We start from the raw sequence: 15,488 nt of genomic DNA, 5'->3' as shown, positions 1-15,488 counted from the left end.
GGATAGTCCTAATCTACATGCAACCTAAGGACCAACGCTGGGGAAGGACCACTAAACTGACTCGCCAACCACTTCCCAGGCCAGGGGGAGTTATGTCACGTGATGAAATTATTGAAGTAAGAATGATGCTTCTGATGTGACCACCTTGTCTTCATCTGAAAACATTTCTATGAGTTCATCTAAATTAGTAAACACATTAAGCACTTATTCTCTTAAAATTCATAACAAAAAGTGGACTTTCTGTTCTATCAGCTCTCAGTGACTATGGAAAAGGATGTAAACAACAACAAGGAAAGTCCTGCTCTTGATCCACACTTCAGGGCGTTCAGTGTATGAAATCTCCAGAACGTAAGGAGGCCCCAGTCAGAAACTGAAAACCTCACCTCTCAACAGAAGCCCCCTCTCCACCTGTGACACTATGACCAACTCGTGCTGCTGCTCCCCTTCCTGCCAGCCTATCTGATGTAGGACCACCCGGTGCCAGCCCATCTGCTGCGGGTGGTGTTGTGGCTGTGGAGAAGGTGGCAGTGGGTCCAGCTGCTGTGGGTCCCGCTGCTGCCAGCCTTGCTGCTTCCGCCCAACTTGCTGTCAGACCACCTGCTGCAGGACCACCTGCTGCTTGCCCAGCTCCTGTCGTTCTAGTGGCTGTGGACAAACCTTCTGTGGGGCCAGCTGCTGTCAGCCAGCCTATTGTACCCCTGAGTAGTGCAGGAGGACCTGCTACCACCCCACCCGTTGCTGCTTGCCTGGGTGCGTAGCCCAAGGCTGTGGGTCCATCTGGTGCTAGCCTTGCTGCTGCCCAACCTCCTGCCACACCACCTGCCGTAGAACCACCTGCTGCTGTCCTTGCTGCATATCCAGCTGCTGTCAGCCTTCCTGCTGCTGATTAACTTGCTACAGACCCATCACTCACCAGATATATATTTCCTACACCATCTGCCAAAGTTACTGTCTTGCAAGAAGTTGCTCCCTAAACTTTACTGGGAACACATGCTTACACTGCACCTTGCTGTCATCTTTTTCTGCCATGCTTAAGTGTCTATGGAGGGGATGCAGTGTACTTCAATTCTATCTTATTCTTATTTTCTCTTGATCTGTAGGAATTGCTTATCACTCCATTTGGTCAATTCCAGATGCTGGTCAACATCCATTGATTCACACTCTGCCTCAGAAAAGCGATCATCACCTTTCACCTCTATGGCACTTAAACACTTTCTTCTGAGTGTATATTTAGCTCTCCACAGTGATCAATAATGATCATCTCTTTAGACATATGCATTATATACTAGTAACTTCTACCAGGTTACAAACTCTTCACAATGCCTTTGAATTTTCTTCCTTCTGTTCTGTCCTAAAAATAATCTGTATTATCCTGCTTCCAGGATGTGTTTGTTTGTGTGGTTTTTTGTTTGTTCATTTGCAAGTGTGTTTACAGCATTTCCTTTATGAAGTCCTTTTTGAAGTTTTACTTTTGGGCTTCATTATATATTTATCTCATTCAGTTATCACAATTGTCCTACTAATTAGGCAGAGCCAAGATTATTATTCCATTATCATTCTCAGTTTGGGGAGCAGGAAATGGTTTACTATACTGTGAATAATGGACAGAAGCAGGTCCTTTGATTTCAGGTCAATGACATTTTTATTTACATCTTTCTATAAATAGAAATAACACTAGTGATGGGGCACAGGGAATGCATACAGTTTGAGTTGTTTCTCTAACAATGGAAATAATTATATCTTTCATACAGAGAACCATTTCAGTCTACAGAACTCTTCCTAAATATTCTTCCCACCTTTTTGACCATAGAGACTGCCTCTAAGAGTTTTAGTTAATGAAGGGAGGCTTTATTTACATCTTCTCTGGATTCCAATCTGCCACTAGTGCAATCTGTTACCAAAAGCAACATGAATATCATTGGCACATAAAGTGTTCCTGGCTCTTTTCTTGCCTGGAGGAATCTGTTCTTTGATGTCATGGATTGGCATGCTGGTATCATTTCACTTTTTTTTTTTAATATTTGAGAGAGCGAGCATGAGCAGGGCAGGGAGGCAGAGGCAGATGGAGAGAGAATCTCAAGCAGATTCCACGCTGAGCACAGAGCCCAACTCGGGGCTCAATCTCTGAGATCATGGACTGAGCCAAAACCAAGAGTCAGATGCTTAATTGACTGCGACACCCAGGCGCACCTCATTTCATTTATCTTAACAGAAACTGAGATGAAGAATCACTCTTGGAAAGCACACAAGCTCAGGTCACAATTCCTGGGCTCTCAAACTTTGAGGCAATTTGGTCTCCTGACCTGGACATTGTTAAGATAAGTTTGTAGAGTCCTGATAATTGAGGTAACCATGCAGTAGGCATATAATGCTTTGATCCAATCATAATCTTTGGGCTGTTAATGGAAAGAGAACAATTTCCTGTGTCTCTATGAGATAAAGACACATAAGCTAAAGGAAATCAAAATCAGAATTTTCAGGAAAAAGGAGAAAGAAAAAAAAGGAGCAGGGACCCCTGGGTGGCTCAGTCAATTAAGTGTCTGCCTTCAGCTCAGGTCATGATCCCAGGGTCCTGGGATCGAGTCCCGCATCAGGCTCCTTGCTCGGTGGGGAGCCTGCTTCTCTGCCTGCCACTCCCTCTGCTTGTGCTGACAATCTTTAAAAAAAAAAGAAAGAGAAGGAGCAGAAAGGATGCACTATTCAAAATCAAGATGGACATTAGGTTGGTTCCCAAATGGAGGAAACCTGGATCTTTGGATGAAAAGCTGAATAATAGACAATAGCTAAGGCACCCAGCAGTATAAGGGTTAAGAAGGCTCTGTGCAGAAAATAAGAAGTTTTGATTATGGCCACTTTTTTTTTTAAAAGATTTTATCTATTTATCTGTCAGAGAGAGAGAGCACAAGCAGGGGGAGCAGCAGGCAGAAGGAAAAGGAGAAGCAGGCTCCCCACAGAGCAGGGAGCCCGACGCAGGACCCGATCCCATGACCCTGAGATCATGACCGGAGCCAAAGGCAGACACTCAACCAACTGGGCCACCCAGGTGGCCTTCTTAAGAGATATAAAAATGCTCTGGATTAGTTAACACACTAGATATGAAACAGAGTGTGATCTTCCTAGAGGATGTATCTGGAATTATCTGCCAGATTACTAAATTTTACAATGTAGAGAATGGATGGAAAGAATTACTAAGAATTCCTGAGGGCCTACCATACCCTGGATACTGAGATAGATGCTTTATCTGCACTAATTTTAATTCTCATACAATCCTGAAAAGTGGGTATTATTACCCCCATATTGAAGCTGAGGAAATCAGTGTTGAGTAAAGTAACTTGTATGAAATTGCATGTACAGTGAAACACCATCTTGGCTTCAAAAACAGAGCTGTTTTGTGGGGTACAGATGAAATGATGAAGATACAGATCAGTGGAACAAAAGGGAGAGTCCAGAAACAGACACACATTTATTATGCATTGATTTTTGAAGAAAGGTGCCAAGTTAATATGCAGAGAAAATGTGGTCTTTTAAACAAATGGTGTTGGAACAATTAAACATACATGTGCAAAAAAAAAAAAAAACTTCAACCCATACTTCATATCATATACAAAATCCAACTCACATGGATTATAGACTTAAATGTAAAGCTTAAAACTACAAACCTTCTAGATGGAAACATAGGAAAAAGTTCTATAGAGCTTCTAGCATCCACCCTCACCCCATTATGGAGCCTACCCGTGTTTGTGCCATTTTTGTAAGATCCTTCTAGTTTGCATTATCCATTTTCTGTACTAAGCTCCCTCAACAATTGTTCAACTATTCATCTCCAATTATTATTTATTTATTTATTTTTAATTTTATTATGTTATGTTACTCACCATATAATACATCATTAGTTTTTGATGTGGTGATCCACATCCATTGTTTTCGTTTAACACCCAATGCTCCATGCAGTATGTGCCCTCCTTACCTTAATACCCATCACCAGGTTAACCAATCCCTCCTCCCCTCTCCCCTCTAAAACCCTGTTTGTTTCTCAGAGTCCATAGTCTCTCATAGTTCATCTCTCCCACCGATTTCCCTCCCTTCATTTTTCCCTTCCTTCTCCTAATGTCCTCCATGTTATTCCTTATGTTCCACAAATAAGTGAAACAATATGATAATTGACTTTCTCTGCTTGACTTATTTGACTTAGCATAATCTCCTCCAGTCCCATCCATGTTGATGTAAAAGTTGGGTATTCATCCTTTCTGATGGCTGAGTAATATTCCATTGTATATATGGACCACATCTTCTTTATTCATTCATCTGTTGAAGGGCATCTCGGCTCTTTCCACAGTTTGGCTATTGCTGACATTGCTGCTATGAACATTGGGGTGCATATGGCCCTTTTTTTCACTACATCTATGTCTTTGGGGTAAATACCCCGGAGTGCAATTGCTGGGTTGTAGGGTAGCTCTATTTTTAACTTTTTGAGGAAACTCCACACTGTTTTCCAAAGTATCTGTACCAACTTGCATTCCCACCAACAGTGTAAGAGGGTTCCCCTTTCTCCACAACCTCTCCAACATTTGTTATTTCTCTCCCTGTCCATTTTTGCCATTCTAACTGGTGTAAGGTGGTATCTCAATGTGGTTTTAATTTGAATTTCCCTGATGGCTAATGATGATGAACATTTTTTCATGTGTCTGTTAGCCATTTGTACGTCTTCTTCAGAGAAGTGTCTGTTCATGTCTTCTGCCCATTTTTTGACTTGATTATTTGTTTTTTGGGTGTTGAGTTTGAGAAGTTCTTTATCTATCTGGGATATCAGCCCTTTATCTGTGGTGTCATTTGCAAATAGCTTCTCCCATTCTGTGGGTTGCCTCTTTCTTTTGTTGACTGTTCCTTTGCTGTCAGAAGCTTTTTATCTTGATGAAGTCTCAAAAGTTCATCTTTGCTTTTGTTTCACTAGCTTTTGGAGATGTATCTTTTTTTTTTAAATTTTTTTATTCTTATGTTAATCCCCATACATTACATCATTAGTTTTAGATGTAGTGTTCCATGATTCATTGTGCATAACACCCAGTGCTCCATGCAGAATGTGCCCTCCTCAATACCCATCACCAGGCTAACCCATCCTCCCACCCCCCTCCCCTCTAGAACCCTCAGTTTGTTTTCCAGAGTCCATCATCTCTCATGGTTTGTCTCCCCCTCTGATTTCCCCCGCTTCATTCTTCCCCTCCTGCTACCTTCTTCTTTTTTTTTTTCTTAACATATATTGCATTATTTGTTTCAGAGGTACAGATCTGAGATTCAACAGTCTTGCACACTTCACAGCGCTCACCACAGCACATACCCTCCCCAGTGTCTATCACCCAGTCACCCCATCCCTCCCACCCACCTCCCACTCCAGCAACCCTCAGTTTGTTTCCTGAGATTAAGAATTCCTCATATCAGTGAGGTCATATGATACATGTCTTTCTCTGTTTGACTTATTTCGCTCAGCATAATACCCTCCAGTTCCATCCACGTCGTTGCAAATGGCAAGATCTCACTCCTTTTGATGGCTGCATAATATTCCATTGTATATATATACCACATCTTCTTTATCCATTCATCTGTCAATGGACATCTTGGCTCTTTCCACAATTTGGCTATTGTGGACACTGTTGCTATAAACATCGGGGTGCACGTACCCTTTCAGATCCCTACTTTTGTATCTTTGGGGTAAATACCCAGTAGTGCAATTGCTGGATCATATGGTAGCTCTATTTTCAACTTTTTGAGGAACCTCCACACTGTTTTCCAGAGTGCCTGCACCAGCTTGCATTCCCACCAACAGTGTAGGAGGGTTCCCCTTTCTCCGCATCCCTGCCAACATCTGTCGTTTCCTGACTTGTTAATTTTAGCCATTCTGACTGGTGTGAGGTGGTATCTCATTGAGGTTTTGATTTGGATTTCCCTGATGCCGAGCGATATTGAGCACTTTTTCATGTATCTGTTGGCCATTTGGATGTCTTCTTTGGAAAAATGTCTGTTCGTGTCTTCTGCCCATTTCTTGATTGGCTTCTTTGTTCTTTGGGTGTTGAGTTTGATGAGTTCTTTATAGATTTTGGATACTAGCCCTTTATCTGATATGTCATTTGCAAATATCTTCTCCCATTCTGTCGGTTGTCTTTTGGTTTTGTGGACTGTTTCCTTTGCTTTGCAAAAGCTTTTGATCTTGATGAAGTCCCAATAGTTCATTTTTGCCCTTGCTTCCCTTGCCTTTGGTGATGTTTCTAGGAAGAAGTTGCTGCGGCTGAGGTTGAAGAGGTTGCTGCCTGTGTTCTCCTTTAGGATTTGGATGGACTCCTGTCTCACATTGAGGTCTTTCAACCATTTGGAGTCTATTTTTGTGTGTGGTGTAAAGAAATGGTCCAGTTTCATTCTTCTGCATGCGGCTATCCAATTTTCCCAACACCATTTATTGAAGAGATTGTCTTTTTTCCATTGGACATTCTTTCCTGCTTTGTCGAAGATTAGTTGACCATAGAGTTGAGGGTCCATTTCTGGGCTCTCTATTCTGTTCCATTGATCTATGTGCCTGTTTTTGTGCCAGTACCATACTGTCTTGATGATGACAGCTTTGTAATAGAGCTGGAAGTCCGGAATTGTGATGCCACCAGCTTTGCTTTTCTTTTTCAACATTCCTCTGGCTATGCGGGGTCTTTTCTGGTTCCATACAAATTTTAGGATGATTTTTCCATTTCTTTGAAAAAAGTGGATGGTATTTTGATGGGGATTGCATTGAATGTGTAGATTGCTCTAGGGAGCATTGACATCTTCACAATATTTGTTCTTCCAATCCATGAGCATGGAACGTTTTTCCATTTCTTTGTGTCTTCCTCAATTTCTTTCATGAGTATTTTACAGTTTTCTGAGTACAGATCCTTCGCCTCTTTGGTTAGATTTATTCCTAGGTATCTTATGGTTTTGGGTGCAATTGTAAATGGGATCGACTCCTTAATTTCTCTTTCTTCTGTCTTGTTGTTGGTGTATAGGAATGCCACTGACTTCTGTGCATTGATTTTATATCCTGCCACTTTACTGAATTCCTGTATGAGTTCTAGCAGTTTTGGGGTGGAGTCTTTGGGGTTTTCCACATAAAGTATCATATCATCTGCAAAGAGTGAGAGTTTGACTTCTTCTTTGCCGATCTGGATGCCTTTTATTTCTTTTTGTTGTCTGATTGCTGTGGCTAGGACTTCCAATACTATGTTGAATAGCAGTGGTGATAGTGGACATCCCTGCCGTGTTCCTGACCTTAGGGGGAAAGCTCTCAGTTTTTCCCCATTGAGAATGATATTCGCTGTAGGTTTTTCATAGATGGCTTATGATATTGAGGTATGTACCCTCTCTGTCTATACTCTGAAGAGTTTTGATCAAGAAAAGATGCTGTACTTTGTCAAATGCTTTTTCTGCATCTATTGAGAGGATCATATGATTCTTGGTCTTTCTTTTGTTAATGTATTGTATCACGTTGATTGATTTGCAGATGTTGAACCAACCTTGCAGCCCAGGGATAAATCCCACTTGGTCGTGGTGAATAATCCTTTTAATGTACTGTTGGATCCTATTGGCTAGTATTTTGGTGAGAATTTTTGCATCCATGTTCATCAGGGATATTGGTCTGTAATTCTCCTTTTTGATGGGGTCTTTGTCTGGTTTTGGGATCAAGGTAATGCTGGCCTCATAAAAGGAGTTTGGAAGTTTTCCTTCCATTTCTAATTTTTGGAACAGTTTCAGAAGAATAGGTATTAGTTCTTCTTGAAGTGTTTGGTAGAATTCCCCTGGGAAGCCATCTGGCCCTGGGCTTTTGTTTGTTGGGAGATTTTTGATGACTGCTTCAATTTCCTTAGTGGTTATAGGTCTGTTCAAGTTTTCTATTTCTTCCTGGTTCAGTTTTGGTAGTTGATACATCTCTAGGAATGCATCCATTTCTTCCAGATTATCTAATTTGCTGGCATAGAGTTGCTCATAATATGTTCTTATAATTGTTTGTATTTCTTTGGTGTTGATTGTGATCTCTCCTCTTTCATTCATGGTTTTGTTGATTTGGGTCATTTCTCTTTTCTTTTTGATAAGTCTGCCCAGGGGTTTATCAATCTTGTTAATTCTTTCAAAGAACCAGCTCCTAGTTTCTGATCTGTTCTACTGTTCTTTTAGTTTCTATTTCATTGATTTCTCCTCTGATCTTGATTATTTCTCTTCTCCTGCTGGGTTTAGGCTTTATTTGCTGTTCTTTCTCCAGCTCCTTTAGGTGTAAGGTTAGGTTGTGTACTTGAGACCTTTCTTGTTTCTTGAGAAAGACTTGTATTGCTATATACTTTCCTCTTAGGACTGCCTTTGCTGCATCCCAAAGATTTTGAATAGTTGTGTTTTCATTTTCATTGGTTTCCATGAATTTTTAAAATTCTTCTTTAATTTCCTGGTTGACCCATTCATTCTTCAGTAGGATTTTCTTTAGCCTCCATGTATTTGAGTTCTTTCCGACTTTCCTCTTGTGATTGAGTTCTACTTTCAAAGCACTGTGGTCTGAAAATAGGCAGGGAATGATCCCAATCTTTTGGTACTGGTTGAGACCTGATTTATGACCTAGGATGTGATCTATTCTGGAGAATGTTCCATGGGCACTAGAGAAGAATGTGTATTCCGTTGCTTTGGGATGGAATGTTCTGAATATGTCTGTGAAGTCCATTTGGTCCAGTGTGTCACTTAAAGTCTTTATTTCCTTATTGATCTTTTGCTTAGATGATCTGTCCATTTCAGTGAGGGGGGTGTTAAAGTCCCCCACTATTATTGTGTTGTTGTCGATGTGTTTCTTTGCTTTTGGTATTAATTGCCTTATATAATAGGCTGCTCCCATGTTAGGGGCATAGATATTTACAATTGTTAGATCTTCTTGTTGGATAGACCCTTTAAGTACGATATAGTGTCCTTCCTCATCTCTTGTCTGATATAAGGATTGCCACCCCAGCTTTCTTTTGGTGTCCATTAGCATGGTAAATGGTTTTCCACCCCCTCACTTTCAATCTGGGGGTGTCTTTGGTTCTAAAATGGGTCTCTTGCAGACAGCATATCGATGGGTCTTGTTTTTTAATCCAATCTGATAGCCTGTGACTTTTGATTGGGGCATTTAGGCCATTTACATTCAGGGTAACTATTGAAAGATAGGAATTTAGTGCCATTGTATTGCCTGTAAGGTGACTGTTACTGTATATTGTCTGTGTTCCTTTCTGGTCTATGTTGCTTTTAGGCTCTCTCTTTGCTTAGAGGACCCCTTTCAAGATTTCCTGTAGGGCTGGTTTCGTGTTTGCAAATTCCTTTAGTTTTTGTTTGTCCTGGAAGCTTTTTCTCTCTCCTTCAATTTTCAATGACAGCCTAGCTGGATATAGTATTCTTGGCTGCATATTTTTCTCATTTAGTGTTCTGAATATATCCTGCCAGTCCTTTCTGGCCTGCCGGGTCTCTGTGGATAGGTCTGTTGCCAATCTAATGTTTCTACCATTGTAGGTTACATATCTCTTCTCCCGAGCTGCTTTCAGGATTTTCTCTTTGTCTCTGAGACTCGTAAGTTTTACTATTAGATGTTGTGGTGTTGACCTCTTTTTATTGATTTTGAGAGGGGTTCTCTGTGCTTCCTGGATTTTGATGCCTGTTTCCTTCCCCAAATTAGGGAAGTTCTCTGCTATAATTTGCTCCATTATACCTTCTGCCCCTCTCTCTCTTTCTTCTTCTTCTGGGATCCCAATTATTCTAATGTTGTTTTGTCTTATGGTATCGCTTATCTCTCGAATTCTGCCCTCTTGATCCAGTAGTTGTTTATCTCTCTTTTTCTCAGCTTCTTTATTTTCCATCATTTGGTCTTCTATATCACTGATTCTCTCTTCTGCCTCATTTATCCTAGCAGTTAGTGCCCCCATATTTGATTGCACCTCATTAATAGCCTTTTTGATTTCAACTTGGTTAGATTTTAGTTCTTTTACTTCTCCAGAAAGGGTTTCTCTAATAACGTCCATGCTTTTCTCAAGCCCCGCTAGTATCTTTAAAGTGATGATTCTGAACTCTAAATCTGACATCGTACTAATGTCCGTATTGAGTAGGTCCCTGGCAGTCGGTACTACCTCTTGTTCTTTTTGTTGAGGTGATTTTTCCCGTCTTGTCATTTTGTGCAGAGGTGAATAGATTAATGAGAGAACAAAATGCTAGCAGAGTAACAACATCCCCAGAAAATATACTCTAAACAAATCAGAAAAGACCTGAAGCAGTGGGAAAAGAAAGGGAAAGAGAGAAAAAAGAAAAAGATAAAAACAAAAACAGAACAAAACAAAACAACAACAACAAAAAAACCAGAATGTGATCAAATATGATCAGGCTGGTATATAGGTCAGTGCCACACACTAGATTTTGGGTGTATTTTGGTCCGTTAGAAGAAAGTGCCTTCCAAAATTTTAAAGAAAGAAAAACTTATATATGTACAAAAATAAGGGTTGATATGATGAAGGGATGGAATATGACTGTAAAGATGGAAATTAAAAAAAATTTTATAAAAGGAATTGACAAGAAGTTGTTTGAAAAAAGAAAGAAGAGGTTTTAAAAAAAGAAAAAAAAAGGGAGAGAATGTGATCAGGCAGAGGAGTAGAAAAAAAACATATACTAGAGATTTAAGGTATATTTTGATCTGTTAGAAGAAACTATCTCAAAATTTTAAAGAGAGAACAACTTATATACATACGCCAAAAATACGGGTAACTACTATGAAGGGATAGAATATGACTCTAAAAATGAAAAATAAAAATGTTTTTTAAAAAAGGGATTGATAAGATGTTGGTTGAAAAAGGGAAAAAGAAAAATTCAAAAAAAATAAAAGAAAAAAAGACAATTAAAAAAAAATTAACTTTGAAAGACTAAAGAATCATGGTAAAAAAGCCATGAATTCTATGTTTAGTATTCCCCTAGTGCTGGAGTTCTGCCGTTCTCATTGATCGGTAAACTTGGTCTTGGCTGGCTCTTCTTGCTGATCTTCTGGGGAGGGGCCTGTTGCCGTGGTTTCCAAATGTCTTTGCCGGAGGCGGAATTGCCCCACCCTTGCCCAGTCCGGGCTAAGTAATCTGCTTGGGTTTGCTCTGTGGAGCTTTTGTTCCCTGCGAGCTTTCCATACAGTTTTGGAGGCGGAGAGTGAAAATGGCGGCCTCCCAATCTCCGCCCCGGAGGAGCCGAGAACTCGGGGCCCCGCTCCTCACTGCACCCCCAGAGAAAAGCAGTCAGTCACTCCCATCTCCCGGTCTCCGGCCGCACTCCGTGCTCACCCGGCCTGTGACCGCGCGTTTCTATCTCTGGCACCTGACCCTGGGGGGAGTCTCCAAACCCAGCAGATCCCTGCGGCGCGCTCCCGTGCTGCTCCTCCCGGAGGAGGAAGGTGAGTCTCCCTGGATCTGCCGCTTGTTGGGTCCCTGCTGGAGGAGCAGTGGCCCAACTGTGCCGCGGATCACGGTTTATGACAACCCCGAGCTGAGAGCCTGCGCCTGGGCTCCGCCTCTGCAGCCGGCTTCCCTGCTCCGTTACCTGGGAGCTCTGCCACACTCAGGCACCCCCGGTCTTTCTGTGACCCCGAGGGTCCCGAGACCACACTGTCCCACGTGGGTTCCACCCCCCGCTTAGCCACCGGAGTGACGTCCCTCAGCGGAACAGACTTTTAAAAGTTCCGATTTTGTGCTCTGCGGCTCTATCGCTTGCCAGAAGTGGCTGACGGAGACCCCTCCCCCACCGTCTATCCTCCTGAATATCGCCTCGGATTCACTTCTCCACACGTCCTACCTTCCAGAAAGTGGTCGCTTTTCTGTTCAGAGAGTTGTTCTTATTCTTTTCTTTGATCTCCTGTTGAATTTGTAGGTGTTCAGAATGGTTTGATCCCTATCCAGCTGAATTCCTGAGAGGAGACGAAATCCAGGTCTCCTACTCCTCTGCCATCTTGCTCCGCCCCCCGCTTTTGGAGATGTATCTTGAAAGAAGTTGTTGTATCTTCAACCATTAAGTTCTCTATCATAGAGGAGAAGACAATAGATCTTAGTTATGAGAACTGGAATCATAGAGAAGAGTATTCAAATTCCTGTTCTGCTACTCACTAGCTATGTGTTTTAGGGAAAATATAGGCTACATTTATGCCCCATCATGAAAGTTTTTCCTATATTTTGTGTCATCCATCATTTTTTTTTTTTTTTTTTTGAGAGAGAGAGAGGGAGGGAGCATGAGCGGGGTGGGGTGGGGCAAAGGGAGAGGGAGAGAGAATCTTTAAGCAGGCTCTATGCTGAGCAGGGCTGGATGCAGGGCTCAATCTCACGGCCCTGAGATCATGACCTGAGCTGAAATCAAGAGTCAGCTGCTAACCAACTGAGCCATCCAGGTGCCCCATCATCCATCCTTCTATATATATCTTTTTCCCCCACTTCCAACTTAAATAGTATGTCCACCCATGGATTAATCTAGATTTATTTTTTTCTCTTTTTTCCCCTCCTTTATTATGTCAGCCAGTCTTTAGGCAGATACCTTCAATAGGAGATCACAATTCTTACATTTTTGAGGAATACAGCAGAAATAAATCTTATTCAAAAATCCTTAATAGTATAGATCTTTTTTTCCCTCAATAACTTTGGTTTTGCCTCTTTTGTTTATCCCTCTATTACTTAACATAAACTCAAACATACCTCAAATTTACAAATTAAACCTCCAGACCAAGGTACTAACAAGAAGCAATTTCATATCCAGAGTTTGGCGTTGACCTAAATGACTAAATGATACATTATTTGTTTATAATTCCATTTGATTCCTGCAGAAACCTAATGAAATATAACATGATCATGGAATACCTTGAATTTTATCAGTTGATAGCCCCAGTACCAGGGGCTATCATATGCAATTTTTTATGCCACATATGGAATTTTTACAACAGATCAGCAACTTCTGGTCTGAAAAGGGAGTGGAAAGTGGGAATACTCCCAGTGAGAAGAACTGTGAGCAGCACACATGGTTATACATTTTGTTTGGAGGAAAGGGAGCTGAGGGAACGGTCTTCATGGGCTGTTGGCAAGTGGTGAAAATCTAGGTTGCTTGGTTTGAGATCTGAAAGCAGCAAGATTGAAAAATTAGAGAATCATTTAGACAGAGATGGGTATGTGGACAGAAAGTGTTCCCTCTCTGTGTCCCACATCATTGCCCACCAGATAGTATCTATCACTTGAGAGTCTGGGATAATGTACCCATCTCTCCTCAGATGCTCCGGTATTTACACTGGAGACCATGAACAAAGTAGCCACATGGCATGAAACAGAGAGGCTTTGCATGGAACCAACAGCATTTGCTTTTCTCACCATGGCTGTCTCTGCTGAATGTACTGTTTGTCAGCAGCAGAGACTGATGTCAAGCCCTTAATGGGGTAACATCCCTCCTGAAAATGAACAATACCACATTGAAGCAAGTTGGTTTAAAGTTGGGAAGCATGCTACAGGGTCTATATTTTGCTGGGGATTACTTAATTCTTTTTGCTCTAAAAAGGAACTCAGGAGAAGGAGGACATACAAGAATTTGATTTACATGATACCAAAGGACAAATGCCAATAAATGAGTCTCTCTCTCGTGAGGATACAATGGATGCTCAAAATGACTTGATGCAGATCAATTACATGAGGGGCTGGTCAGATCCTGAGACAAGGAAAGTTTCCCTGCATTCATGAGAGCTCTTAAATGCAGCCACTGTTCCCCGACTGAAATAGCTGCTGCTCACTGAGGTGTGGGACACTGATTTGGGAAGAACTTGGTAAATGTTATCTGCATATTTAAGGGATTATTCCTTCTATTGTTAAGGATAAATCCAAGTGCACATCTTGCTAAAGTTTCATTTCTACTTCTTACAAGTTTCATTTCTACTTGTCCTGACATGTATATGTATGTGCCCTTGAACAGGAGCAAAAGATGCAGTTTTTGATCTGAGGCTGTCCATTTTTACCTACAAAACATCACACAGTGAAATTTTCTAATCTGAAAAATGGAGAATCTGACTTGAGGGATGCTGTCATAGGGCTCAGAATAGATAATGCATGTGATGTGTAATATGTATATAGGTCCCTATGGCAGGAATGCTGTACAATAAAACAAAACACATTTTGGGATGAATAATGGCACAGGATTTAACCACATCAAAAACTAATGATGTACTGTAAGTGGCTAACGGAACATAATAAAAAATTAAATTAAATTTAAAAAAAGAAATAGAGGTAAGAGGTCCTGCTTCAATGAAGACAATTCAGAATGACTATGGAAAGAATAAAGCAGAATATATACATCATAAATACATTAAAAAACAGATTATTATGATGATCAGTAGCCGACACCTAAGAAAAAGTTATGAGGACTTATTTTCCTGAGTTACTTGGAAGGAGAAGGTGAAGATCATGATACAGTGTCAAAGCAGAGACCAACACTCCACACTGAGGATGCACCAATTGCACGTGATCATCTACACAGGAGGAAGAGAACTTCCTCCAGGGGTAAAGTACTCTGCTCTCCATCAAGTTGATTCACAAGTTCTTAAACAGACAGAAATTATGGTGATAGTATGCTGGTTTTGAGCAAAGTCTAGGAAATGAATTTGTCCCCAAAAGAAAAGTTAGTTAACAAAGGTTGTGTGCAGAAGAGGGTGGTTTGTGTCAAGGCAATCAGGAGCAGGAAGCCTGGCAGCAGTTGGACATATGACAAGGGCAGCAGCAGGTGGTCCTATCGCAGGTGGTCTGAAAGCACCTTGAACGGCAGCAGAGGTGGCAGCAGTAGGAACCACAACAGCTGGGCCGGAAGCAGGTGGTCCTACAGCAGGTGGTTTGACAGCAATTTGGGCAGCAGCACCAAGGCTGGCAGCAGCTGGACCCACAGGCTCCTTATCCACAGCTGCCAGCGCACCTGGAGCAGTTGGGCCGGCAGCAGGTGGTCCTGCAGCACATAGACTGGCAGCAGGGGGAGTAGCATGACTCTGTCACGGTGTCACGGGTGGAGAGGGGGCTTCTGTTCACAGGTGAGTATCTCAGATTCTGATGCCTCTTCCAATTATGGGACTTTTAGGCACTGGACGCCCCAAATTTGGAGCAGAATAGGATTTCCTTATTGTTTACCTTGATTTCCAAAGTCACTGGGGAATTATAAAAGAGAAAGCTTCTCCTTAAATATTTTGAATCTTTAAAAAATAAATGATTAATGTGTTTCTTAATTGAAATTAACTCATAAAAACATTTTCAGATGAAAGCAAGGTGGTTACATCCGAAGCATCATTCTTGTTTCAATAATTTCATCACGTGACCTAATTCCCACTGGCCTGGGAAGTGGTTGGCGAGTCAGTTTAGTGGTCCTTCCCCAGCGTTGGTCCTTAGGTTGCACGTAGATTAGGACTATCCCTGAGATGAGGGGCATGATTGTTGTTGGTA

At 41.5% G+C, this 15,488-nt stretch overlaps 1 protein-coding gene and 1 pseudogene across 1 annotated transcript in view; one reads left to right on the top strand and one right to left on the bottom strand.

The window, feature by feature from the left end:
- The window catches only part of LOC110577767, a 5,948-nt pseudogene extending 5,062 nt beyond the window's left edge, over positions 1 to 886 (top strand).
- LOC110573273 (signal transducer and activator of transcription 5B) overlaps positions 1 to 15,488 on the bottom strand; it is an 871,639-nt gene that overhangs the window by 804,059 nt on the left and 52,092 nt on the right. The window lies entirely within an intron of this gene.

The sequence above is a fragment of the Neomonachus schauinslandi genome, chromosome 15, assembly GCF_002201575.2.
Source record: "Neomonachus schauinslandi chromosome 15, ASM220157v2, whole genome shotgun sequence".
NCBI lineage: Eukaryota > Metazoa > Chordata > Mammalia > Carnivora > Phocidae > Neomonachus > Neomonachus schauinslandi.
Note: the sequence above shows the minus strand (reverse complement) of the source record. Positions and strands in the feature narration are given on the sequence as shown.